At 40.3% G+C, this 27,372-nt stretch overlaps 2 long non-coding RNA genes across 2 annotated transcripts in view; one reads left to right on the top strand and one right to left on the bottom strand.

Annotated features, from left to right (window-relative positions):
* Positions 1-598: 598 nt before the first annotated feature.
* LOC117509629 lies at positions 599-26,546 on the bottom strand. Its single transcript, XR_004560455.1, has 3 exons — positions 26,506-26,546; positions 2,502-2,506; positions 599-820 (listed from the first exon to the last, which is right to left on the bottom strand). It is a non-coding gene; the product is annotated as an uncharacterized LOC117509629 (long non-coding RNA).
* LOC117509628 overlaps positions 744-27,372 on the top strand; it is a 35,672-nt gene continuing 9,043 nt past the window's right edge. Inside the window, exons 1-2 of the long non-coding RNA XR_004560454.1 lie at positions 744-828; positions 26,486-26,626. This is a non-coding gene — a long non-coding RNA (uncharacterized LOC117509628). The remainder of the gene's footprint in view (positions 829-26,485; positions 26,627-27,372) is intronic.

Here is a 27,372-nt window from a genome sequence, read left to right as displayed (position 1 = left end):
CCTTCTGCCTTTAAACCCCGTCGCAGCAATTAGACGCGTCCGCAACCGAGTGTTTCTTCGTTTCCTTCACGAGACTGTCTAATGTCACGGACGTGGCAACTTCACAGTAAGTAGACAGACCCGGTGAACGCAAACAGGGCGTGGGGTCCGAGGGGGGAAAAAAACAAACAAAAAAACTAAAATTAAAAAAAAAAGTCAAGCAAGCGCTTTGAAGGATCACCTGTGACAAAGTAAGTGTCGGACAACCTGTAAACTGTTTTTTGTTTTGTTTTTTTTAAGAAAGCTGAGGAGACGTTTAAATGCCACGTTCGCCAGTTTTATTTAGCTGTATAAATTTATAACTGCGAGCTAATGTTTGAGTCTACATTTAAAAAAAAAAAAAAAAAAAAAAATGTCTCTGGAAATTAGGCTGTGTCATAATGACACATCATTCTGGGATGTGGCGACAGTGTCACATTAAAACCGCCCGGGCGTTAAAACCGGATAAGATCTAAACTACAGGACTTGTCACAGAAGTGAAATGTGGAAGAGTTGCTCGGTCATAATCGTGCGTGCAAGCTAACGGTGTTTTTTTTGTTGTTGTTTTTTTATAAGACAGAAGTAGAAAGAAAAGCGGTGAATTCCTCCAGGCCCCACCCTTTGCAGCGCAACATGGATGTGCTCAAACCCTCCTCTCTCTCTCCCCGCCTCGTTCATTTCCTCTTTCCAGCTGCTCTTCATACTGTTTCTCCCCTTCACAATCTGTAGGAACCTTAAGAAGATCGATCCGCCGTATCAACACTGTATTTAAATCAACTTTACTTCAGGTCAACGTCCAGGCCTTTGGAGGTAAGGCACAGCTGTGCGCATTCCATTATGAAGTCTGTTTGACTACTTCATTTAAAAAGTCTTAAGAAGTGGGAGACTGTCCAGGACTTCTCAGGCTTTGGTTCCAAACCCTTTAAATCTAATCTTTAACGTAGACAACTTTAGAAGCAGGTCTTTGCTGGCAGCAAAATATGCCTGAAAAGCAGGTGGAGAGTCTGGCTGTAAAAGTCTGTCATGCTGAGATATATTAATTTTTTTTTTTAGTACCTGCTGCAGTTTTAGATGGCCATATTAATTACACTTTTTATGACTTCTCAGAAGTTATACATTTACTTCTGACAAAACAATTTGAACATACAGGCCGTAACGTTAACGACTTCAAATTTGGAGACAGTCATGACAGCCAGAAAGCCAATGTGTATGGCAGCCGCCGTAATTGATGTTCTGTGCCCCTTACTAACTCCTCCTTAGTATAATGGTCAGCATCCCTGCCTGTCATGCAGGAGACCCGGTGTCACCGGCCGAATGGTCCCCTTAAAAATTGGTTCACCCTGATGACAAGGTCATCGCGAGGTTCACTGATTATCACCTCGTTTCTGCTTCAAACTTCACTCTAATCATCATCTATCTCAGCGACAGATATCTGAAGCTTTTATACAACGATCATTTCCACATAAATTCAGCATTATTTCATCATAAAAGGAACAGCTAAACAAGCTGCTAGCTGATGCATTCACTGCGCGTCAGACATTTCGATGTATTACGTAATTTTGCTGAGTTTCTGTTTAAAATGGCCTAGTTTGTGCTTGAAACTGAGTTTAGAATGCTTTGAGGTTTTACCTTCATCATCTGATGGTTAATAATCCCATTAATCCATTTGATTGCTTTGGGTGAAGAGACTCTGTCTCAGACGTGCTGCTGTGGTCCGAAATGACGCATGCGCAGATGCAAAAGGTGGGCCGATCTACGAGGGCTGTCCATAAAGTATAGGTCAAGCTCAGAATTTAGGTCTAAAAATCATTTGTGGGGCTGCCACAAACGATTAGTTGGATAATCGACTAGTCAACGATTATTTTAGTCGACTAATTGGATAATGCGTAATTGTGGCTTGTTGCACCAGCATGCAGGTGCTCTTATATAACCATTGTTAGCTTGAAGCATTTAAGGTATGTGCTAACTAAAAATACACAATTAAGGTGATAGTTCATTGAATGTTTACTTGGTAGCAAAGTCCTCCATTGAAGAGAAACAAAATTTTGCACTGTAACTTGCATTATAAAGTGTTAGCATTATCACATTTCCTATTCAAACATGACATCACTGTTATAACGTTACAGCAAAATGGTAAAAGCAAGCCCGTATGTGTGCTAAGGCTAATGAAATACTCATTGTTAATGTTAACATTTTCAGCTAAGTCAGTAGCTCGCTATAAACGTTAATGTTAGCAGCTAACTAGCCAATTAGCTTACCGAGATGACTGTCTTGCTTCATCAGAATCAACCACAACATGTTTCCTTCTCAGGTAGCCTGCATCGCTGTTGTACTGCTGTGGAAGGCACGTTCTGAGATTTTCATTGCATGTTTTTCTCTTAATTTGGTTAAAATATTCCCAAACTTTTGAACTTCATTGCCAGCTAGCCATGATATTGTTTGAGAATAACTTTTCCAGTGACATCACGGCAGACCCGGATGACCATGACTGCACATGTGCATCAAGGACAAAAAGGCAGCGGAAGATACAGCAGCAGTTTTGATAGAAAACAAAGCTTTAAAAAAATGTCAATTTATTAAATTAGTCGCCAATGATTTTGATAGTCAGTGTAATCTTGACTAGTCGACTAATCGTGGCAGCCCTACCTAAAATGCATCGCTAGATGAGACTGATATTGTTTTAAAATGTGAAATAATATTTATAATAATGATTATTGTTGTTACTGACAGAAGTACCTGTTGGTTAGAATGCATAATATCCATGATTAATAAAAAAAAGCATTAACCATATTATATTAGTCAGAGAATACATTGTTTGAAAAAGACGGATGCCGTAACGTCTTTGTGGGAAAACAGAAGATAGTTGAAGGAATGAAAACGCCTTAGATCCATATGCATGTAAGATTAAATGTGTTTTCTGGATTATAAAATGTTGTGTGTGGGTTTTTTTTTTTTAACTAGTTTGAGAGGCCCTGCAGTTTATACACAGAATAATAATCATGATTTAGGACTACAAATTTTCTTTATACTTGAAATGAGAAACACACCATTAAATTGCCTTTTCATTTAAAAAAAAAAAAAAAAAATGGGAGGTGGAAACTTCCTCACAGGCCTTGATTACTTTTCACATGCATATAAAACAGTCAGGTCACACTTAAAGCTTTCTTTAAATGAGCGTTCATGATGGTGTTACTATTTTGAGCTTTTCCTCATGCCAGGCTCCAGATGAAATGCAGTTTGCAGTTCATGCTCACTTCAAATAAATAAATACAAATAAATGTCTTCATAAAACAGCAAAAAGTGCTATGTAATGACAAAGAACTGTGGCATAACATTGCATAGGAACAGGTGTTCATGTCTGTGTGCACGCAAACTAACGGATGTTAATTTCCAGCCTGGAGTATCACCGTGAACAGGAAATGGATAAATCAATTTCAATCAATTTTTTTTTATATAGCTCCAAATCACAACAAACAGTTGCCCCAAGGCGCTCTATATTGTAAGGCAAGGCCATACAATAATTATATAAAACCCCAACGGTCAAAACGACCCCCTGTGAGCAAGCACTTGGCTACAGTGGGAAGGAAAAAACTCCCTTTAACAGGAAGAAACCTCCAGCAGAACCAGGCTCAGGGAGGGGCAGTCTTCTGCTGGGACTGGTTGGGGCTGAGGGAGAGAACCAGGAAAAAGACATGCTGTGGAGGGGAGCAGAGATCGATCACTAATGATTAAATGCAGAGTGGTGCATACAGAGCAAAAAGAGAAAGAAACAGTGCATCATGGGAACCCCCCAGCAGTCTACGTCTATAGCAGCATAACTAAGGGATGGTTCAGGGTCACCTGATCCAGCCCTAACTATAAGCTTTAGCAAAAAGGAAAGTTTTAAGCCTAATCTTAAAGTAGAGAGGGTGTCTGTCTCCCTGATCTGAATTGGGAGCTGGTTCCACAGGAGAGGAGCCTGAAAGCTGAAGGCTCCTGCCTCCCATTCTACTCTTACAAACCTAGGAACTACAAAGTAAGCCTGCAGTCTGAGAGCGAAGCGCTCTATTGGGTGATATGGTACTACGAGGTCCCTAAGATAAGATGGGACCTGATTATTCAAAACCTTATAAGTGAGAAGAAGAATTTTAAATTCTATTCTAGAATTAACAGGAAGCCAATGAAGAGAGGCCAATATGGGTGAGATATGCTCTCTCCTTCTAGTCCCCGCTAGTACTCTAGCTGCAGCATTTTGAATTAACTGAAGGCTTTTTAGGGAACTTTTAGGACAACCTGATAATAATGAATTACAATAGTCCAGCCTAGAGGAAATAAATGCATGAATTAGTTTTTCAGCATCACTCTGAGACAAGACCTTTCTAATTTTAGAGCTATTGCGTAAATGCAAAAAAGCAGTCTTACATATTTGTTTAATATGCGCTTTGAATGACATATCCTGATCAAAAATGACTCCAAGATTTCTCACAGTATATACTAGAGGCAGGGTAATGCCATCCAGAGTAAGGATCTGGTTAGACACCATGTTCTAAGATTTGTGGGACCAAGTACATAACTTCAGTTTTATCTGAGTTTAAAAGCAGGAAATTAGAGGTCATCCATGTCTTGCAGTTTAGCTGATTGGTGTGTGTCCTCTGGCTCATGGATAGATAAAGCTGGGTATCATCTGCGTAACATGAAGAATTTAAGCATACCGTCTAATAATACTGCCTAAGGAAGCCTGTATAAAGTGAATAAAATTGGTCCTAGCACAGAACCTCTGTGGAACTTCCATATTAAACTTAGTCTGTGAAGAAGATCCCCATTTACATGAACAAATTGTAATCTATTAGACAATATGATTCAAACCACCGCAGCGCAGTGCCTTTAATACCTATGGCATGCTCTAATCTCTGTAATAAAATTTTATGGTCAACAGTATCAAAAGCAGCACTGAGGTCTAACAGAACAAGCACAGAGATGAGTCCACTGTCCGAGGCCATAAGAAGATCATTTGTAACCTTCACTAATGCTGTTTCTGTACTATGATGAATTCTAAAGCCTGACTGAAACTCTTCAAATAAAACTTTCCTTTTTGCTAAAGCTTATAGTTAGGGCTGGATCAGGTGACCCTGAACCATCCCTTAGTTATGCTGCTATAGACGTAGACTGCTGGGGGGTTCCCATGATGCACTGTTTCTTTCTCTTTTTGCTCTGTATGCACCACTCTGCATTTAATCATTAGTGATCGATCTCTGCTCCCCTCCACAGCATGTCTTTTTCCTGGTTCTCTCCCTCAGCCCCAACCAGTCCCAGCAGAAGACTGCCCCTCCCTGAGCCTGGTTCTGCTGGAGGTTTCTTCCTGTTAAAAGGGAGTTTTTCCTTCCCACTGTAGCCAAGTGCTTGCTCACAGGGGGGTCGTTTTGACCGTTGGGGTTTTACATAATTATTGTATGGCCTTGCCTTACAGTATAAAGCGCCTTGGGGCAACTGTTTGTTGTGATTTGGCGCTATATAAAAAAAAATGATTGATTGAGATGATCAGTTAGCTGTTTTACAACTACCCTTTCAAGAATTTTTGAGAGAAAAGGAAGGTTGGAGATTGGCCTATAATTAGCTAAGATAGCTGGGTCAAGTGATGGCTTTTTAAGTAATGGTTTAATTACTGCCACCTTAAAACCTTGGAAAAGCTAAGACCTGAGTTATTGTGTTGCAGAGATGTCACATAGTTGCCCAAACATGATATGAAAAATCAGTTTTGGCATGTTTGTGCTCCTCAGTCAGATTCTCACTTACCTGTAAAGGGTAGCTAATTACACAATTTTAGTGTTCAGCACCCTTGAACCTTTTGCCTATGCAGTCTCACTTTAACAGTTTCAGGTTTGAGGAGGGTAGCTAGTTAAAATGTGACATTTTATTAAAGCTCCAGTTTCAAAGCAAAAACTACATTGAAGAAAGTTGTTAATTTTTGTTATACTTTATTTCGGCTCGGACTACCTACTTGCATCCAATTACCCAAGCGACTGCTCAGACCTTGTAGTCTGAAATTCATGACTCCAGCCATGGCCAGTCCTGCTGGATAATAATCTTTATTGGAGTAGAGGTGATTAATCAATGAAATTTTAAAATGCGTAAAACATGTTTGAAACTGGTTTGTCAGATATCACAATTTGATTTTTCTGTGGTTTTAATCGGCCACACAAAAACTGTAAAATGTTTTAAAATGCAGCATTACAGGTAATTTTGTTGGTTTTAACTGAATTTAAATAGTTCTACACCAACCCATCTAAAGCAGTTGTAAAGGCGCACACACAGTGTGTGTGTGGGGGGGGGGGGGGGTGAGAAAGGCTCCTAATTGAAAAGATGTCTTGTATTTAATTTGACTGCATTTAAGAAATTGGTGTTGACTGACAGGGGGGAAAAAAATTGAATATTTCCAGGTTGGGGTGTGTGTGTGTGTGTGTGTGTGTGTGTGTGTGTGTGTGTGTGTGTGTGTGTGTGTGTGTGTGTGTGTGTGTGTGTGTGTGTGTGTGTGTGTGTGTGTGTGTGTCTTTCCCACCCTCCCAGACTCTGCAAAAACTACTTTGGGCTGGGCTTCTAAATCATATATTCAGTTTGCTGCTAATACTAGAGTACTTGACTATAGTGGCTCGGCCTAACGGCACAACAATGCATGTCTGTGTACGAGGGTAGGCTGAAAAGGTCTAAGGCTCTCCAAGAAGGATAAATGCCATTTCAATAAAACTTGGCATGCATTAAGTTCAACTCTTCTGATGACTGTGTTATTTTCTTCCAGGTTGTGAGGTAGTTTGTGGTTCATAGCCAAAGATTGAAAAGTTCATGGTAGAGGGAAACGGCAAAAAGGACAAAATCTGGCATTGCGGTGTGATTAAGTACCTGCATAAGAAGGGGTTAAAGCCCAAGGGACATTCATGCGGATATGATTGCTACTTAGGGGATGATGCTCCCTCCATATCTACATTGCAGAAGTGCCAGCTGAATTTAAGAGGGGCAGAGAGAGCCTTGAAGACAACCCAAGGTCTGGGCGGCCTGCAACAGCCACAACCCAGAAAACATTGACCGTGTTCATGAATGGTGATGAATGACAGACGATCGAAATTAATCAGCTAGCAGATGCTGTGGAATATCCCGTGAGGAATTGAACACATTCTGCATGAAGAACTTGGAATGTCAAAGGTGTCAGCTTGGTGGGTGCCACGTCTTCTGATGCCTGATCAGAAACGCACCACGCTAGTCATGTCGAAGGCAAACTGGGCGCAATTTGAAGAGGATCCAGCCAATTACGTGGAATGTTTTCTTACCCAGGATGAGTGTTGGGTTCACCACTTTGAACCAGAGACAAAAAAAAACAATCAATGCAGTGGAAATACCCAAGGTCACCACCTCCAAAGAAGGCCAAGGCCGTTTCGTCTGCGGGGAAGGTCATGGATATTCTGACCTACTGAGACAGTTACGCGAGGCTATCAAAAAGAAGCGACCAGGAAAGCTGACAAAAGGGGTGCTGTTCCATCAAGACAATGCCCCAGCTCACAAGTCAACAGTGGCCATGGCCACTATCCACGAGTGTGGATTCGAACTGGTAGATGCCAAGGGAATCGAAGCACTCAAGCACCGCTGGAAGAAGTGTGTGGAGTTACAGGGAGACTATGTAGAAAAATACAACCCCTGGCAAAAATTATGGAATAATCGGCCTTGGAGGATGTTCATTCAGTTGTTTAATTTTGTGGAAAAAAAAGCAGATCACAGACATGACACAAAACTAAAGTCATTTCAAATGGCAACTTTCTGGCTTTAAGAAACACTATAAGAAATCAGGAAAAAAAATTGTGGCAGTCAGTAACGGTTACTTTTTTAGACCAAGCAGAGGGAAAAAAATATGGACTCACTCAATTCTGAGGAATAAATTATGGAATCACCCTGTAAATTTTCATCCCTAAAACGAACACCTGCATCAAATCAGATATGCTCGTTAGTCTGCACTAAAAAGGAGTGATCACACCTTGGAGAGCTGTTGCACCAAGTGGACTGACATGAATCATGGCTCCAACACGAGAGATGTCAATTGAAACAAGGGAGAGGATTATCAAACTCTTTAAAAGAGGGTAAATCATCACGCAATGTTGCAAAAGATGTTGGTTGTTCAGTCAGCTGTGTCTAAACTCTAGACCAAATACAAACATGGGAAGGCTGTTAAAGGCAAACATACTGGTAGACCAAGGAAGACATCAAAGCGTCAAGGCAGAAAACTTAAAGCAATATGTCTCAAAAATAGGAATGGGAGGAAACTGGAGTCAACGTCTGTGACCGAACTGTAAGAAACCGCCTAAAGGAAATGGGATTTACATACAGAAAAGTTAAATGAAAGCCATCATTAACACCTAAACAGAAAAAAAACCAAGGTTACAATGGGCTAAGGAAAAGCAATCGTGGACTGTGGATGACTGGATGAAAGTCATATTCAGTGATGAATCTCGAATCTGCATTGGGCAAGGTGATGATGCTGGAACTTTTGTTTGGTGCCGTTCCAATGAGATTTATAAAGATGACTGCCTGAAGAGAACATGTAAATTTCCACAGTCATTGATGATGATATGGTGCTGCATGTCGGGTAAAGGCACTGCGGAGATGGCTGTCATTACATCATCAATAAATGCACAAGTTTACGTTGATATTTTGGACACTTTTCTTATCCCATCAATTGAAAGGATGTTTGGGGATGATATAATTTTTCAAGACGATAATGCATCTTGCCATAGAGCAAAAACTGTGAAAACATTCCTTGCAAAAAAACACATAGGGTCAATGTCATGGCCTGCAAATAGTCCGGATCTTAATCCAATTGAAAATCTTTGGTGGAAGTTGAAGAAAATGGTCCATGACAAGGCTCCAACCTGCAAAGCTGATCTGGAAACAGCAATCAGAGAAAGTTGGAGCCAGATTGATGAAGAGTACTGTTTGTCACTCATTAAGTCCATGCCTCAGAGACTGCAAGCTGTTATAAAAGCCAGAGGTGGTGCAACAAAATACTAGTGATGTGTTGGAGCGTTCTTTTGTTTTTCATGATTCCATAATTTTTTCCTCAGAATTGAGTGATTCCATATTTTTTTTCCCTCTGCTTGGTCTAAAAAAGTAACCGTTACTGACTGCCACAAATTTTTTTTCCTGATTTCTTATAGTGTTTCTTAAAGCCAGAAAGTTTCCATTTGAAATGACTTTAGTTTTGTGTCATGTCGGTGATCTGCTTTTTTTCTACAAATTTAAACAACTGAATGAACATCCTCCGAGGCCGGTGATTCCATAATTTTTGCCAGGGGTTGTAACCCTGAATTTGTTCAATTCGACAACTGCATCATAGTCAGCCTTAGAACTTTTCAGCCTACCCTCCTATGTGGCAGTGTTTTAAATCAGACACCCAGCATAGGAAAAATTCCTCATTTCCTGTCAGTGGTCTGTTAGCCTAATTGGTCTACTCACTGCTTACTTTCTGCAGTACTGAAAACATTTTTTTTTTGGTTAAATGACAAACTTTTTGTCCCGTCCATCTGTTTTCCTCCAGCACGCCTCAAAGAAAAGGTACTTTTTCACTGGAGATGCTCTGGAAACAGTTGTTCACTTCAGCTTACACTTTTGTTTTTTTTTTTGGTTTTTTTATATCATCCTTTAGAGTTTCCAGTCTAGTGTAATTATTCTCTCACATGCTGTGAATATTGAATTATACATGACGCTGCAGGCCGCTCAGTCGGGGCCACTGGACAGATCCAGATCATCAGCATGCCACCATTTGAAATGCTCACATCCATGGCTGTTAGAATTAGCCACACTAGTGATTTTGTTTGAATCAGCACTAGCTTCATAAATGTATTGAGCCTTGTTTATGCCTCAGAATCATTTCTGAAGGACTAGCAATGGGAAGAAGAGATTAAATTATTATTTTGGGGAGAACTAAAAAGATTTTGCATGAAATGGGAAGTAAATGTGCAGCCTCAGTATCTGCACTCCTCTGGTTTAAGGGTGCATGCATACTGTGGACTTGATGAAATAATTGGTTCAGAAGTGTTTTGTGAAATGGCATCCTTTTATTTACAATTACAGCTACTCTTCTGTTACGTGCTGTGCAGAGTATTGTACTGTTGATTGTGTTCTGTTCCACCTCTTGGTCATCCTTTTCTCTTGCCATCCTGTCTGAATGTTTGTCTTGGCTCATTGGTGTGTGTGTGTCAGTGGTTATCCAGCAAACTTATCTCTATGTGGCTGTGATTAATACAGCCATCAAACAGTGACGTTCATTGCACCACTCCTTTATCATAGATGCACACAGAAAATTCCTGCAGGCCCCACCCTTTGTACTGCAACACGGATCTGCTCTCCCTGTGCATCATTCATTTCCCATTTCCAGCTGTTCTTCATGCTGTGTTGCCCCCCCCCCACCCCAAAGAAAACTCAATTTCTACAGGGACCTTCAATAGATAAATCTGCTCTGTTAACTATTAACTTTGTATTTAGATCACCTTTACATGACATCTAACATCCAGGCAATGGAGACAAGGCGGGGCTGTGTGCATTCCAGTATGAATCCCATTTTTCTACTTTATTAAGAAGTCTAAGTTGGAAACTGTCCAGACTTTTCAGGCAGTGATTCCACAACCCTAAACATTATGAAGAAGGATTGGCCTTTGTTGGCAGCAAAATATGACATCACCTATCAAGCCTTTGGAGAGGATCTTATTTGAGGTGTGTGTGTGTGTGTGTTTTTGATGGCACCGGTGTTTCCATCAACCTGTTACAGATTTAGGCATTCAATGACTGTTAACATTATAGTTTTAAAGTGACCTGAAGAGATTTCATATTACTGTTCTCACAGCAGTCGCGTACAAATTGCACATCAGACCACATCATTGTTGTTGTCTCCAGACATGGGGCCAAATACAAAAGTATTTGTATTTGAAAATACTTAAATACATTTTTTGGAGTATTCGTATTTTCTGATTTTGAATTCAAAGTATTTGTATTTCAAATACATCGCCGATCCCAAGTATTTCCAAATACTTTTACACATACTTTTTCAAATACTTTTCAAACTTGGGAATCTCTGTGACACCGTGTTGAGACACACCAGATATGACATTTTATTATTGTTTTGTGATATGGTGGATACAAAAGGATGCAATATTGATGGAAACAAAATATATATTGTGATAGTTTGATTATTGCCTGTAATATTATAATAGTGAATTTGTGATAAAACATTCAATCCTTTACTTATCAATAGTATTTGGTCATGCTATTTTCACAATAAATTGTCACCGGTTTATCAGTTTGTGTTAATTTGTTGTTTATAGTTCATAGAAAGTATTTGTATTTGAAAAAGTACAAAGTAATTTGTATTTGGAATTCGAAAATCTAAAGTATTTGTATTTAAATACTATGCAAAGTATTTGACCCCATGTCTGGTTGTCGCTAAATATTTGTTCACTTATCACAGATATCATTATCACAAAATTGAACAGTGATATCACATACTGCAGGTTTACTGTATTTTGTGGAGTAGAAATTGCAAGGTTTTTTTTTTCATGTATTTTTTTGGGGGGGGGGCAGCTGCTATTTATACACCAGGGCACCTGATAGAAATGTGTATTAAAGCAAACTACGTTGAAACCGGTGAGGGGTGGGGGACCTTTTGATTTGCCATTCCTGCTACTTTGAAAAGATCAGATTTGTGTTGTGACATTGCTAGAGATCATCTGAATCAAACTGAGACCCATATAGGCAAGTGGGCCAAATACAATATGACCGGGAGGGAGGGGGGGCAGGTTTGAGAGCCCCAAATTAGCTGTCAGACAGTGATGCCCATTGCGCCACTCCTCTATCATGAACGCACACAGAAAGGGCTTGTTTGACGGAAGCAGGGTTTCTGTACACGTGTTGCAGCAGTTTTGCTTTATTTTGCACAGTATTCTGCAGGCAGTTGTTAAGGACTGATTTGTGTTTTCACATGAAAATGTCAGCGTTTTTGTCCAAGTCCCTCATTATATGCAGATGTGTATACTGGTAGACTTGCAAATTGAGAAGGATTGTGGCCAAAGGGCCTGGTACTTGCCTCATCAGAAAACTTGTAGAAAATTGTGGAGCTGTTTTGCTTCAGCTGTGTTGCTAACACTACTCAACAGCATGTAATATTAAAATGGTGTTGTTTTAATGAATCACTCCTCCTCTGCTAATTGAAGCATGAGTATGACAGTCCATCATGTGAATTGTCGTAGCAAGCCGGCTTGAGCAGTGGCAGTTTTTGATGGAAAATCAAAAGCAGGGAGGAGCTGCGGTAGAAATGTGGTAGCTGCAGTGAGGTTGCACATTTCTATGGGCACACCCAGACACCTTAGCAGAGGCTTTTAGCAAATTTAGTTTAGCTTAATATAGTTGTTATAACTGTGGGTGAATAGAGCATTGTTTTGTGATTGAGTCTGCTTGTTTGTGGGTGATTCTTAGACTATGGGCACTTATGTCCTTTGATCATATTGTATGGAAAAACAGAAAAAAGGGGAAATTTCACACTTTTATAGTTATCTTTACAATGAAAGTGTTAAGAAATTTGTTCTAGTAGTCTGATGACTTTTTCACCTTTTTTCAGTATCATTATATGCAAATATTGCCGTTTTGTGCTTGTCCCACACCCAGACTTTTGATCTTCAATGATAAAAATGAATGGTAAAGAAACGTTTTTTTTCTAATGTTTTAAAATATCTCTGAATAAAATCAGTAAAATCAAAACATAATTGGGGTATTAATTGTAGTTTTCTCTGGGCCCCTCCCCAATCGGACCGGGAGTGACATGTTTAGCCGCATGTTCTCCTTGAATTGCTGGCTGTCTGAGTGGTGTCCAAAAAATGAGGTGGGCTTCATAGATAATTGGCAAAGCTTCTGGGGAAAACCTGGTCTTGTTAGGAGAGACGGCATCCATCCCACTTTGGATGGAGCAGCTCTCATTTCTAGAAATCTGGCCAATTTTCTTAAATCCTCCAAACCGTGACTATCCAGGGTTGGGACCAGGAAGCAGAGTTGTAGTCTTACACACCTCTCTGCAGCTTCTCTCCCCCTGCCATCCCCTCATTACCCCATCCCCGTAGAGACGGTGCCTGCTCCCAGACTACCAATAACCAGCAAAAATCTATTTAAGCATAAAATTCAAAAGAAAAAATAATATAGCACCTTCAACTGTACCACAGACTAAAACAGTTAAGTGTGGTCTATTAAACATTAGGTCTCTCTCTTCTAAGTCCCTGTTAGTAAATGATATAATAATTGATCAACATATTGATTTATTCTGCCTTACAGAAACCTGGTTACAGCAGGATGATTGTTAGTTTAACTGAGTCAACACCCCTGAGTCACACTAACTGCCAGAACGCTCGTAGCACGGGCCGAGGCGGAGGATTAGCAGCAATCTTCCATTCCAGCTTATTAATTAATCAAAAACCCAGACAGAGCTTTAATTCATTTGAAAGCTTGACTCTTAGTCTTGCCCATCCAAATTGGAAGTCCCAAAAACCAGTTTTATTTGTTGTTATCTATCGTCCTCCTGGTCGTTACTGTGAGTTTCTCTGTGAATTTTCAGAACTTTTGTCTGACTTAGTGCTTAGCTCAGATAAGATAATTATAGTGGGCGATTTTAACATCCACACAGATGCTGAGAATGACAGCCTCAACACTGCATTTAATCTATTATTAGACTCAATTGGCTTTGCTCAAAATGTAAATGAGTCCACCCACCACTTTAATCATATCTTAGATCTTGTTCTGACTTATGGTATGGAAATTGAAGACTTAACAGTATTCCCTGAAAACTCCCTTCTGTCTGATCATTTCTTAATAACATTTACATTTACTCTGATGGACTACCCAGCAGTGGGGAATAAGTTTCATTACACTAGAAGTCTTTCAGAAAGCGCTGTAACTAGGTTTAAGGATATGTTTCCTTCTTTATGTTCCCTAATGCCATATACCAACACAGTGCAGAGTAGCTACCTAAACTCTGTAAGTGAGATAGAGTATCTCTTCAGTAGTTTTACATCCTCATTGAAGACAACTTTGGATGCTGTAGCTCCTCTGAAAAAGAGCTTTAAATCAGAAGTGCCTGACTCCGTGGTATAACTCACAAACTCGCAGCTTAAAGCAGATAACCTGTAAGTTGGAGAGGAAATGGCGTCTCACTAATTTAGATCTTCACTTAGCCTGGAAAGTCTGTTGCTCTATAAAAAAGCACTCCGTAAAGCTAGGACATCTTACTACTCATCACTAATTGAAGAAAATAACAACCCCAGGTTTCTTTTCAGCACTGTAGCCAGGCTGACAGAGTCAGAGCTCTATTGAGCCGAGTATTCCTTTAACTTTAACTAGTAATGACTTCATGACTTTCTTTGCTAATAAAATTTTAACTATTAGAGAAAAAATGACTCATAACCATCCCAAAGACGTATCGTTATCTTTGGCTGCTTTCAGTGATGCCGGTATTTGGTTAGACTCTTTCTCTGATTGTTCTGTCTGAGTTATTTTCATTAGTTACTTCCTCCAAACCATCAACATGTCTATTAGACCCCATTCCTACCAGGCTGCTCAAGGAAGCCCTACCATTAATTAATGCTTCGATCTTAAATATGATCAATCTATCTTTATTAGTTGGCTATGTACCACAGGCTTTTAAGGTGGCAGTAATTAAACCATTACTTAAAAAGCCATCACTTGACCCAGCTATCTTAGCTAATTATAGGCCAATCTCCAACCTTCCTTTTCTCTCAAAAATTCTTGAAAGGGTAGTTGTAAAACAGCTAACTGATCATCTGCAGAGGAATGGTCTATTTGAAGAGTTTCAGTCAGGTTTTAGAATTCATCATAGTACAGAAACAGCATTAGTGAAGGTTACAAATGATCTTCTTATGGCCTCAGACAGTGGACTCATCTCTGTGCTTGTTCTGTTAGACCTCAGTGCTGCTTTTGATACTGTTGACCATAAAATTTTATTAGAGATTAGAGCATGCCATAGGTATTAAAGGCACTGCGCTGCGGTGGTTTGAATCATATTTATCTAATAGATTACAATTTGTTCATGTAAATGGGGAATCTTCTTCACAGACTAAGGTTAATTATGGAGTTCCACAAGGTTCTGTGCTAGGACCAATTTTATTCACTTTATACATGTTTCCCTTAGGCAGTATTATTAGACGGCATTGCTTAAATTTTTATTGTTACGCAGATGATACCCAGCTTTATCTATCCATGAAGCCAGAGGACACACACCAATTAGCTAAACTGCAGGATTGTCTTACAGACATAAAGACATGGATGACCTCTAATTTCCTGCTTTTAAACTCAGATAAAACTGAAGTTATTGCACTTGGCCCCACAAATCTTAGAAACATGGTGTCTAACCAGATCCTTACTCTGGGTGGCATTACCCTGACCTCTAGTAATACTGTGAGAAATCTTGGAGTCATTTTTGATCAGGATATGTCATTCAATGCGCATATTAAACAAATATGTAGGACTGCTTTTTTGCATTTGCGCAATATCTCTAAAATTAGAAAGGTCTTGTCTCAGAGTGATGCTGAAAAACTAATTCATGCATTTATTTCCTCTAGGCTGGACTATTGTAATTCATTATTATCAGGTTGTCCTAAAAGTTCCCTGAAAAGCCTTCAGTTAATTCAAAATGCTGCAGCTAGAGTGCTAACAGGGACTAGAAGGAGAGAGCATATCTCACCCATATTGGCCTCTCTTCATTGGCTTCCTGTTAATTCTAGAATAGAATTTAAAATTCTTCTTCTTACTTATAAGGTTTTGAATAATCAGGTCCATCTTATCTTAGGGACCTCATAGTACCATATCACCCCAATAGAGCGCTTCGCTCTCAGACTGCAGGCTTACTTGTAGTTCCTAGGGTTTGTAAGAGTAGAATGGGAGGCAGAGCCTTCAGCTTTCAGGCTCCTCTCCTCTGGAACCAGCTCCCAATTCAGATCAGGGAGACAGACACCCTCTCTACTTTTAAGATTAGGCTTAAAACTTTCCTTTTTGCTAAAGCTTATAGTTAGGGCTGGATCAGGTGATCCTGAACCATCCCTTAGTTATGCTGCTATAGACTTAGACTGCTGGGGGGTTCCCATGATGCACTGAGTGTTTCTTTCTCTTTTTGCTCTGTATACACCACTCTGCATTTAATCATTAGTGATTGATCTCTGCTCCCCTCCACAGCATGTCTTTTTCCTGGTTCTCTCCCTCAGCCCCAACCAGTCCCAGCAGAAGACTGCCCCTCCCTGAGCCTGGTTCTGCTGGAGGTTTCTTCCTGTTAAAAGGGAGTTTTTCCTTCCCACTGTTGCCAAGTGCTTGCTCACAGGGGGTCGTTTTGACTGTTGGGGGTTTTTCCATAATTATTGTATGGCCTTGCCTTACAATATAAGGCACCTTGGGGCAACTGTTTGTTGTGATTTGGCGCTATATAAATAAAATTGATTTGATTATCTGTAAGAAGCATGAAACTTGATTGACTGGTTCTTAAAGGTAACGAGTTTTTCATCAAACATTTTTTAATGTCTACGTATGCACATTTTAATCCTAGAAAGTTCATGAAAGTGGTCTGAAGTACATTTTTCCACTTGTCTTTGAGTATTCATACCATTGCGGTGCAAATGATATTCAACTGTACATCTCATTCAAGCGCCAGAATGTGGCCAAATGATCCATTCTACAGAATGCATTAATGTTGTTTTTCTTGTCAGCCATCCAGTCTTGTCATTCTCAACTCAACCTTCATTTCTAAAGCATGTTTAAAATGACAGCAGTTGACCAAAGTGCTGTACATAATTAAAAAAATTGGCAGCAATTTGCCCCAATTGTAAGTAAATTAAGAATAATGGCAATAAAATTACAACAGGCAATAAAACAAATAAAAGACGAGGTAAAATAAAGAGTAAAATTCTCATTTAATAGAAACAAAACAAAACTGCAGTTATTTGTGCTCCACCTAAATTTGTCCATACATTTACAGAGAATGTTGGCTCACTTTCATCTCATTCACAGATCTGAGTATTATGTCTGGCTAGGTCTTGACCTTAGACAATCCTGTGCTTTGACTTTTCTCTCATTAAGCACATCATATTGCTTGTCTAACTAAAAGCAAAGATTTATAGGATGAGTGGGGGCATATGTTTGCTACTTGGAACAATGATGGTCCAAGCAGAAAGGGCATTTTCAAAGACTTTGGGTTACAGTGCTACAAAATGGACAGCAGTTTGATAGTCACAACTCCTGCTTTCAGACTGACAGAAATTGCAAAATGTTTGCGATACCCACTGTTGTGATTGGTCAAAAAGGTTTTTTGGTCTGAATGTAAGTTTTGTCTCTGTCACAGGAAGATGATCATAGACCAGTGAGTGTCCAGTGATTAACTGAACCGTCTACAGTATGTTGGTTAAAGCACTGCCAATCAGAGATGGGTCTGCATTTTACTACATCTAGCAAGTTTCTATTTCTACAGTCCTGTGACGTTGGCCACCATGTAAGCTGGTATACTTCATTTTTAACTCTACTCCAAATGACCCAGTTAGAGAATGGGCACTATTTGCTTTTTGTAGTATTTACTCGTACAGTCAGAGCAAGCACAGTAGCCTGAGGTGACAGTTGAAAAAAGAAACTTGTGTACAGCATCAGTAGGAAAATGGAGACAAAGAACAGGCTTGAGTTTGGCTCCAGATCTTGGACTCAAATGGTTATAATGCTGGCATACGCAGAACTAAATTAGAGCTGTATTAATTTTGGCTTGCCTGTACTGTCGTCTGCTCGGCTTTGGGCTGGTGCAAGACTAGTGGTGAGGTGTGGTGGGCCTCTCGGCTGCAGGACTGGAATGCGGACCATATGTAGCAGGAATCCTTGGAATGTGGCTTGGCCTTGCTGACCTGACCAATCTAAAGACACAGTGGAGTGGGATAAGGAGAGACTGGGGAAATGAGCTTGATATTAAAGAAGAAAATGGATCACAGAAGGAAAACGAGGTCAAGAGAAGAGACCCAAGTAAATTGCCCAAGAGATCTGTGTGAAAAGAGGACGGTGGAGGAAATGATGATAAATGGACTGCATTTATGTAGCGTGTTCCCATCTGAATCAGAAGCTCAAAGCACTTTACAGTGATGCCTCACATTCACCCATTCATATGCTCACACACTGATGTCAGGCTGCTGACATGCAAGGAGCTCACTACACACTGGGAGCAACTCTGGGATTAAGAGCTTTACCCAAGGGCCCTTAGTGATTGTCTGGGGTTTGAACTGAGAATCCTCTGTTAAGCCCAGTGCATAACCACTGGATCACCACATCCCTTTGTAACATCACTACCATGAATTTTTGCACTATCCATTTTGTTCTACTGCACAGCTTCATTAGCTTTTCATAAAATCCTTCCATTATGCCAGGAAGCTAAATCCAGTCGCTACAGTGTATATGGGGACAACTTTAGCGGTTGTTGAAGTTTGTGGTGTGTGTGTTTGTTTTTCTTCACACCCCCCTCCCCCTTCTCTCACTCTCCTGCATTCAGGAAAGCAGTAGGACTTAATTTAACCTTTATGTAACCAGGGTTAGTCCCATTAAGATAGAGGTCTCTTTTTTTTGCAAAGGAAACCTGGGCAATTGTAAAGTTTCCAATTCACTTAACCATGTAATTAAATGTGGGAGGAAACCCATGCAAACTCCACACAGAAAGGCCACAGGTGGGAATCGATCCCATGACCTTCTTGCTGTGAGGCAACAGTGCGAACCACTGTGCTGCCACAGCTTTTCAGCAGGTCTTGGTTTGTTTCACCTACCAGCTAGAGCGAACGTCTAAGTCAAACACAGGATCTACTCTGCCCCCTCTGCTTTGTGTCGATCAAACTTCAAATGACATCATTCGTTTTAGGTGTAGTACAAACATTGGATGCTTTCCGTTTGTGCATTGGAAAAATATTTAGACTTTTTTTTCATCTCATTGCAACAGCCACATCACTAGTGTGCATTTTTGGCACTACAGTAAAATGGACATATAATGGATTCAGATGGACCAGCAAATTTTGTACGTTATAATCGAAATCCATTACATACAAGTCTGCTGTGAATTGGTAACATAAAACCCTAAAGCCTGATTTACGAGGTCTATTAGAAAAGTATCCGACCTTATTTTTTTCAAAAACCATATGGATTTGAATCACGTGTGATTACATCAGACATGCTTGAACCCTGGTGGGCATGCGAGAGTTTTTTTCACGCCTGTCGGTTACGTCATTCGCCTGTGGGCAGTCTTTGAGTGAGGAGTCGCCCACCCTCTCGTCGTTTTTTTCATTGTTTAGGAATGGCTCAGAGACTGCTGCTTTGTTTGATCAAAATTTTTTCAAAACTCTAAGGCACAACTGAGTGGACACCATTCGATAAATTCAGCTGGTTTTCGGTAAAAATTAACGGCTGAGAGATTTTGGTCTCGTAGTGTCGCCGTAAGGGTGGCCCACGGCGCCTGACGGCCATCTGCGCTTCGAGGTGGCAGCTTACCGTTTCAAGTTGAAAACTTCCACATTTCAAGCTCTGTTGACCCAGGAAGTCGTCAGAGAACAGAACTTTCAGAAGAAGTCGGCATGAGGAGTTTATTTGGACATTCCATTGTTAACGGACATTTTGTAATGAAAGAACGTGCGGGCAGAGTCGCATGTCGGGTCGGACCCGACCGCGGGGGGTCGCGACAGGAAAAACACCTCCGTTGGAAACCTTAATGGGCAAGTTGGAACATGCCCAAGCTGTTAAACAATTTCTCAGTTACTCACTTGTTGAAAGCCATCAAAAGCCGCCTGAATTTTACAAATGGTTTTCAACACGGAGGTGTTTTTCCTGTCGCGGCGCACACAGATTCGCCGAGTCATTTCCGTGACGACTCGGCGAATTTGCGCGCACGTCTTTCATTAAAAAATGTCGTTAAACAGTGGAATGTCCGCATAAAGTCCCCATGCCGGCCTCTTCTGAATCTTCTCTGTTCTCTCACGACGTCCTGGGTGAATTGAGCCTTAAATTAGGATGTTTTCAGGTCGAAACAGGCCGACGACGGCGCCTGGAAGCGCTGCAGGACGTCCCGCTCTGTGGGAAGTCCTTACACCGACAGAAACACCCCATAATCTCTCATCAGCCGTTAAACTTTTCACCGAAAACCAGCTTAATTTCTCGAATAGTATCCACTCAGATATTCCTCACAGGTCCAGAAAAAAGTTTGATAAAGCAACGCGCGCCGTCTCGAGCAGCGTGTGAAACAAAGGAATTCAGCCAAGAGGGCGGGACCACATCTCACTCAAGGCCTGCCCACAGGGAAATGACGTCACCGACGCGTGAAAAAACTTGTGCATGCGCACGAGGGTTCAAGCATGATTGGTGGAATCGCACGTCATTCAAATCCATATAGTTAAAAAAAAAAATAAAAGGGTCAGTTTATTGTCTAATAGACCTCGTATACTTCTGTAACTCCGTGCCAATGACGTTGACGTGCGCGTGACCCTTTAAAGTTCTCCATTGCGTGTTTATGCCATTTATAGCAGGAGCAGAGGCTTTGTCCGGATTAATCTGTCCCTCAACAAGCTCCACTTCTTTATGCAGTCAACCTCCAAACCAGTGACATCATATGTACAATTTTCCACTGAGTTGCAGGTTATTTGAGCAGCTTTTTCTGATTCCTTATTGTAATGTTGGCCATATTTGCTGACTTTACTGCCAAATGTATTTGAATTATGATCGACATATAATCGGCGGACGCACTGCAAAAACTTTTAAAATATGATGGGAGAGGAAGGAGTGAAAATGTAAGTGACAGAATACAGCCCTTGTGGTCTGTCATTTAGCAAGTGCACGTCAGGCTGCAGGGATGATTGTCAGCCAGGCAGAGGGCTCTGACCTGAAGCGGTTTGGTTTGCCACACCCAGAGATGTGTGTGAACCTTAACAACATATTATAGTGAAGGCAGCAAGTAGCATTTTGTTAATAATCGCCGACCTTGAATTATGCCCTGCCTCTTTTAGGTGCCAGGTCTGAGCACGGTTTGAAAAATAAACGGCCGGGTTTTTAATCAAGCAAATACGGTGCCCACTTTTCTCAAATCAGCGAGTCTCGGGGGCTGAACTTCATTTCGTACCTCTGTTACTGGGCACGTTCAGACTGCGCTGTCCGTTTCATGCAAGGGGTTTTCAGTGGAAATGCATTGTGATGGGACAGGACGTTTTATCTGATGTGAGTGAAAATCTGTTGTACAAAATCCGTTATGGTGTTTATTACATGGAAAACCATACAAAAGCATTGGGACTTTTACTGTTGTCCGATGAGTGTGAATATCCAGTTTATACAATGACAGTTTAAGCAGGTTTTACTGTATTTAGTTTGCATTTTTCTTCCATCTATTTCACACTGTTGCAGACCTCGATTAGATTCTTGTAAAAATGCTTCCGCAATACAAGGAAACTAAATCCAGCAACGACAGCATTTGTAGGGGACATCTTTAGCAGCTGTTGAAGCCCTTTCAGATGAAGAATGGGCCAAATTTGTGTAATTCATTTAAAATTGGAATTAGAGGGCTGCATTAGGATTGGGTCACGCAGAACCAAACACAAATATGCGGGAGTGGGGCGGTCAGAACCTCTTTGCGGCTGAGTGGGGGTGGCTAAAAATAAACACTGCGGGAAATAATTTAACAGAGGACATTACAGGAATGAACAGACAACGGTGCGCAGTGAGCCTGTCTCTAGCTCGCTCGCTCTCTTTCTCTATCACAGCACACCGAGTTACTGGATGCTCTGCAGTAACTGAACTGCCACATGAAACTGTTTTTAAACTGTAAACAACCAAATAGCAACGCTATTCCTCATCAGTGCGTCAAGACATACAGGCCAGGGACTCAACAAAACAAACATGAATTTCTTTATTAATAGCTTAAATGACGTGTTTTCTCCAGCGAGATGGAAGAATACACAAAATGAATGCATCTGTTTTTGTGCACTCAGTGTTTCGCGGGGGTGGGCGGGACTGGACATACCCACTGTGGGAGCGGGCGGGACTGTAAAACACACGTTGCAGGTGCAGGCAGGAATGGTCAGAATATCAGCGGGAAGAATAATATAGTCCCACACAGGGCTCTAATTGGAATGTACCGTTCAACCCTGGTGACACCCCTTAATTATATGTTCCATCTTTCAGCTTATTCAAATATTCATACCATTGCATTCTTTATATGTTAGTATCACTTAGCTTGACGTTGTCAGGAATCTGTGATAGGTTGGCATCAGTTTGACTGAGAAGGCTGAATTGTTTGTCACATTTCATACACTATGGTCATTCAAAGTGCTTTGTAAATGAGAAAATTGAACAGATACTATATTTAATTGGTGCAGAGTATGCTGGTTATCTTTAACTGCTTCTAATCAATGAGTTGACTTGGAAAAGTAATTGTGTGATCTGCATTTCAATATGCTATCATGAACTGTAAGGTTTTGATGGTGTGAGCACTATGGTTTATTTTACTATTATGTACTTTTATCTGGCAGTAAACTGATTATCTCTAGGTTGTGGACATATCAAGACATTTGAAGGCATTATTTGGAGCTCTAGAAAACACTGATTTTTTTTTTTTTTTTTCTTCTGTCTCATAATTTTATTACATTTTAGGGACCAAATAGCCAATCAGTTAATTGGGTGATTTGCTCAAATAATTGATAATGAAAGTACGGTGCCTAAATTCCTAAATGGTAAGTGGGCTGCATTTATATAGCACTTTTCCATCTGCATCAGACACTCAAAGCGCTTTACAATTATGCTTCACATTCACTCATTCACACAAACGCGCTCACACACTGATGTCAGGGTGCTGCCATGCAGGGTGCTCTCTACACACCGGGAGCAACTTGGGGATTAAGGACCTTGCCCAAGGGCCCTTAGTGATTTTTCCAGTCTGGCGAGGGTTTGAACCAAGGATCCTCTGGTCTCGAGCACAACACTTAATCACTAGATCATCACCTCCCTCAAAATTCTACTCAACACCCCAATATGACAACATGAAATTTTTGCAAATTTATTAAAAATAAAAAAATAAAATCACATGGATGTAAGTATTCACACCCTTTGCTCAATACTTTGATGCACCTTTGACAGCAATTAGTCTTAAGACTTGTTGAATATGATGCCACAAGCTTGGTGCACCCATTTTTGGGCAGTTTTGTTCATTCCTCTTTCCACCACCTCTAAATATCCTTCAGGTTGGATGGGGAGCATCAGTGCACAGCCATTTTCATATCTCTCCAGCAATTGTTCAGTTGAATTCAGGTCTGGGCTCTGGCTGGGCCACTCAAGGACACTCTGAGTTGTCCTGAAGCCACTCCTTTGATAATTGTCTGTGTGCTTAGGGTCATTGTCCTGCTGAAAGATGAACAGTTGCCCCAGTCTGAGGTCAAGAGCACTCTGGAGCAGGTTTTCATCCAGGATGTTCCTGTACATTACTGCATTCATCTTTCCCTCAATCCTGAGTAGTCTGTCATTTTTCATGGTTGTCCTGCTGGAAGGTTCTCGTCTCTCCACAAAGGAATGCTGGAGCTCTGACAGGGTCCATCGTGTTCTTGGTCACCTCTCTAAGGTCCTTCTCTCCCGATCACTGTTTAGATGGGTGGCCAGCTCTTGGAAGAGTCAAACATCTTCCCTTTATGGATGTTGGGGGTCACTGTGCTCATTGGAACCTTCAAAGCAGCAGAAATGCTTCTGTACCCTTCCCCAGATTTTTTTGTCTCAACAGTCCTATCAGACTATCTTTAACTTCATGCTTGGTTTGTGCTCTGACATGCACTGTCAACTGTGGGACCTTGTATGTAGACAGGTGTATGTCTTTCCAGATCACGTCCAATCAACTGAATTTTACCCCAGGTGGACTCCAGTTAAGCTATAGACACATCTCAAAGGTGGTTAGTGGAAACAGGATGCACCTGAACTCAATTTTCAACTTCAGGCAAAGGCTGTAAATACTTATGTGCATGTGATTTCTTCTAATTTTTTTTTTTTTTTTTTTAGAAATTTGCAAAATCTTAAAACTTTTCACATCGTTATTATGGGGTGTTGTGTATAGAATGCTGAGAAAAAAATGAATTGGAATAAGCCTGTAACATAAAATGTGGAAAAAGGGAAGCGCTGTGAATACTTCTTGGATCCACTGTAATCATTTGTTGCAGCTTGAGTACATGTTTGACACACTGATAGGTCTGTAGTTTAAAATTGTCGTTCATATTGCAGTGTTCAGCAAATCTAAATTGATTTTCTGCAAATGCTGTATTTCAGCCCTTGTAATTTACTAGTCTCATTTTACTGTTGCATCTGCCACCAGAGGGTTGGGAGTGCACAGTTAACAGGATCTTTTCTTTACTGATGTACCTCACATTATTAATCCAGGGGAGTCTTAATTTTCCTTTAACTGCATTGCAGGATTAAGCAAGTGAGAGAGGTCTTGTGAAAGTTCTAGTAATTAGGTGTTGTAAATTCAACATAAGTTTTATATGCTGCTTTGCAGCCTTTGTATCTGTTCAGCAAACACTTGTAGTATAATGGAATAGGGTTCTTTTAAATGGCTGTTGTAGCAGTAGATATACATTTATGTTTTTATTCATATCACAAATGAAGTAGAGGTGGCTAATCTAATGAGATGTTTAATTTCTGGGCCCAGTAAACCATATTATTTAGGTCATATAAGGTTTCCAGCCATGTTCATGCTGTAACGTTTCAAAATCTGGAGAGTGGGAAGTATGTTTGGTGTCATTAGGGCTACAACTAATTACCTTCTCAGAGCATCTTATTTTATGCTTGTTTTGTTTAGTAGAAGTGAATTTTCTGAACACTTCAAATCACAAATGTTAATGAAAACACAACTTCCTTGCAGAGGTAAAATAGTTCCCCACCCCTGGGGGAAAAAAAACATTCAAAAGCTTAAGCTTTTATGTCTGTGGTAACTTAAAACAGAAAATACTGAACTGACTTTTGAAATGATAGAAACAGACGTCTTTTGCTTAATAAATGATCTAATAAATTTATGAAATGTCTAACAGCCAGATCAGGTTATCTCTGAATAATTCTACCAGCAACCCACAGTAAGGTGTTTTAAAGGTCACATTCTTCTGAAACAGACACAATAACTAGGATTGGTAGACGTGCAGTCTGATATCAATGCAACATTTTTGTTTTATTTCCATTTTCATACATTGACGTAAATGATCCAAGATTTCTTCTGTACATACAAGGTTTATTCCTCTTGAATTCTGGTCATCAATTTGCTCAAATCTGTGTGACCGCTTAACATTTGCCAAGATAGCATATCCACCTCGTTGGTGTGTCATATCAGGATGCTGGTTAAACAGTGGTTATTGCACACATGTGCCTTTGACTGGTCACAATAAAAGGACACTCTAAAATATGCAGGTTTATCACACAATGCCACAGTTTAAGGATTGTCCAGTTGGTGTGTTGACTTTAAAATGTCTACCACAGTATGTGAACAGTGTTCTTTTTACAGCCATAAGCCACCTCAGCCATAATTTCCAACCAGTTTCACAACTACATACCATCTGCACAACTGCCGCATGTGGCCTATTCTCCTAATAGGTTTTTCCCCAAGATCAACTATGCTCTTTTTATTGTGACTAGTTCAAGGCACAACTCTGCAAATATCATGCTGTTTAACTAGACTCTTTACATACCACACTTGCTGGGTTGAGAGATTATCTTGGCAAAGATGAAATGGTCACTAGCCATCTGTGTGCATATACTGTGGCATTTTTATTTGCTGTAAATGAGAACATGGGCACATGTGTATGCCTAGAGGGGGGAAAAAGCTGCTAGTTTTATGTGTGTGCGTGCACCTGTTGAAAGTGCTTCAATCTGAAAATCTCTCTTCAGAAAAGGAACAGTCATCACTGCTATGCTTTTTCATGCAAGGAGTTAGATGGAGCAAAATGTGTCATCCTCTCAGAAGGAGAAACCTGGCTTCTTTTTTTTTTTTTTTTTACCCTTTCTTCCTCTCTGGCTGTCTGCAGTCTTCTGATAGATCACACAATATCACAAACAAAATATCTGTGGTAGTAGCTTGGACAGACATTGCTCCTTCTGAGGGTGAGTGCTTTTTTTTTTTTTTTTTCACCATACCCGTTATAAGAAAGTCACTTGCAGTTTATCATAGAAACTTATGCCACAAGGACTACTTCTTATTTTAAAGAAAGTGCTGGGATGAAGTCTCTTCTCAGCACTTTTCTGCCCCCCCCCTCCCCCCAAAAAAAGAGATTGACAAATATGTGAAATCATGTCCTTAGGAATCTTGGATGTTTTTACTTCAAGTCGCGAAAGATGGGAGTGAAAACAAAAGCGCTGTTTTATGTTTAGTCTTTGAACAGAATCAACCCACCTGCAGTACCTTTATGTTTTTGGCACAGTGCTCTTCTTCATGTTTCAGGGTGGCTGACTATGGAGAGGATCTAAAAGAAGTGGTGGATCAGACATTGTGGAAGGATACAGGCTTCAATTGTGACCATTCAGCTGGACACATTAACAAGTAGGTGGTGTGTGTTCTGAGGGAATGTAAAGTGTTTACTGGTGAAATGTGCATGCTCTTATTTATCAGTTTGTCTCTTAGCTGCCTTCTTGGCAGGGTATGGGGTAGGGTTAAAGGATCATGTTGAGGAGATTCTCTGGATTTTTACCACGCATGGCAGCTGCCATTTTATTTATATTTACTGTACAGACGTTTCCTGTTTTTTTTTTTTGCACACTAAATAAATTTCTACTCAGAGGGGGAGGGTGTTGAAGGATGTGTATATACACAGAGATTACAAATTCTTGTGAATGGCAATGGCATTTTGCCAGAGTAAGAAATGGACAAACAGATTCATGGAGACAATGTGGTCTTTGACACACTACTACTTAGCTGGTGATGACGGCCAGAAGAAGCACACAGATATTTTCTTTATATGAATGCCTTTACCAGTTCTGTGTCCAGAGCTTTCTTTCTCCATGTAATTCTGAGGAAGCGTTAGATGCTGAGTCACTGCAGAATCTGTGTACTGTTGTATGGTGAGAGCACATTTACTTAGCTTCCAGAACCTGCATGAAAAAAATGTTAATATTCTGAAAAGGTTTATGGAGCAATTGATTTCCTTCAGTCACATGCTGACTTTCTTACAGTTAAAATCACCTCTTCCCTCTATATATACAGTACATCTGAAGGGAATAGGTTTCCTTTTTCCTTTTTGTCCTTCTAATAACTGTTGTACTGCATACTTGTGTGTATTAAGTCACATT

Source organism: Thalassophryne amazonica, chromosome 4, assembly GCF_902500255.1.
Source record: "Thalassophryne amazonica chromosome 4, fThaAma1.1, whole genome shotgun sequence".
Classification (NCBI taxonomy): domain Eukaryota; kingdom Metazoa; phylum Chordata; class Actinopteri; order Batrachoidiformes; family Batrachoididae; genus Thalassophryne; species Thalassophryne amazonica.
This window is presented reverse-complemented; position numbering and strand designations above follow the sequence as displayed.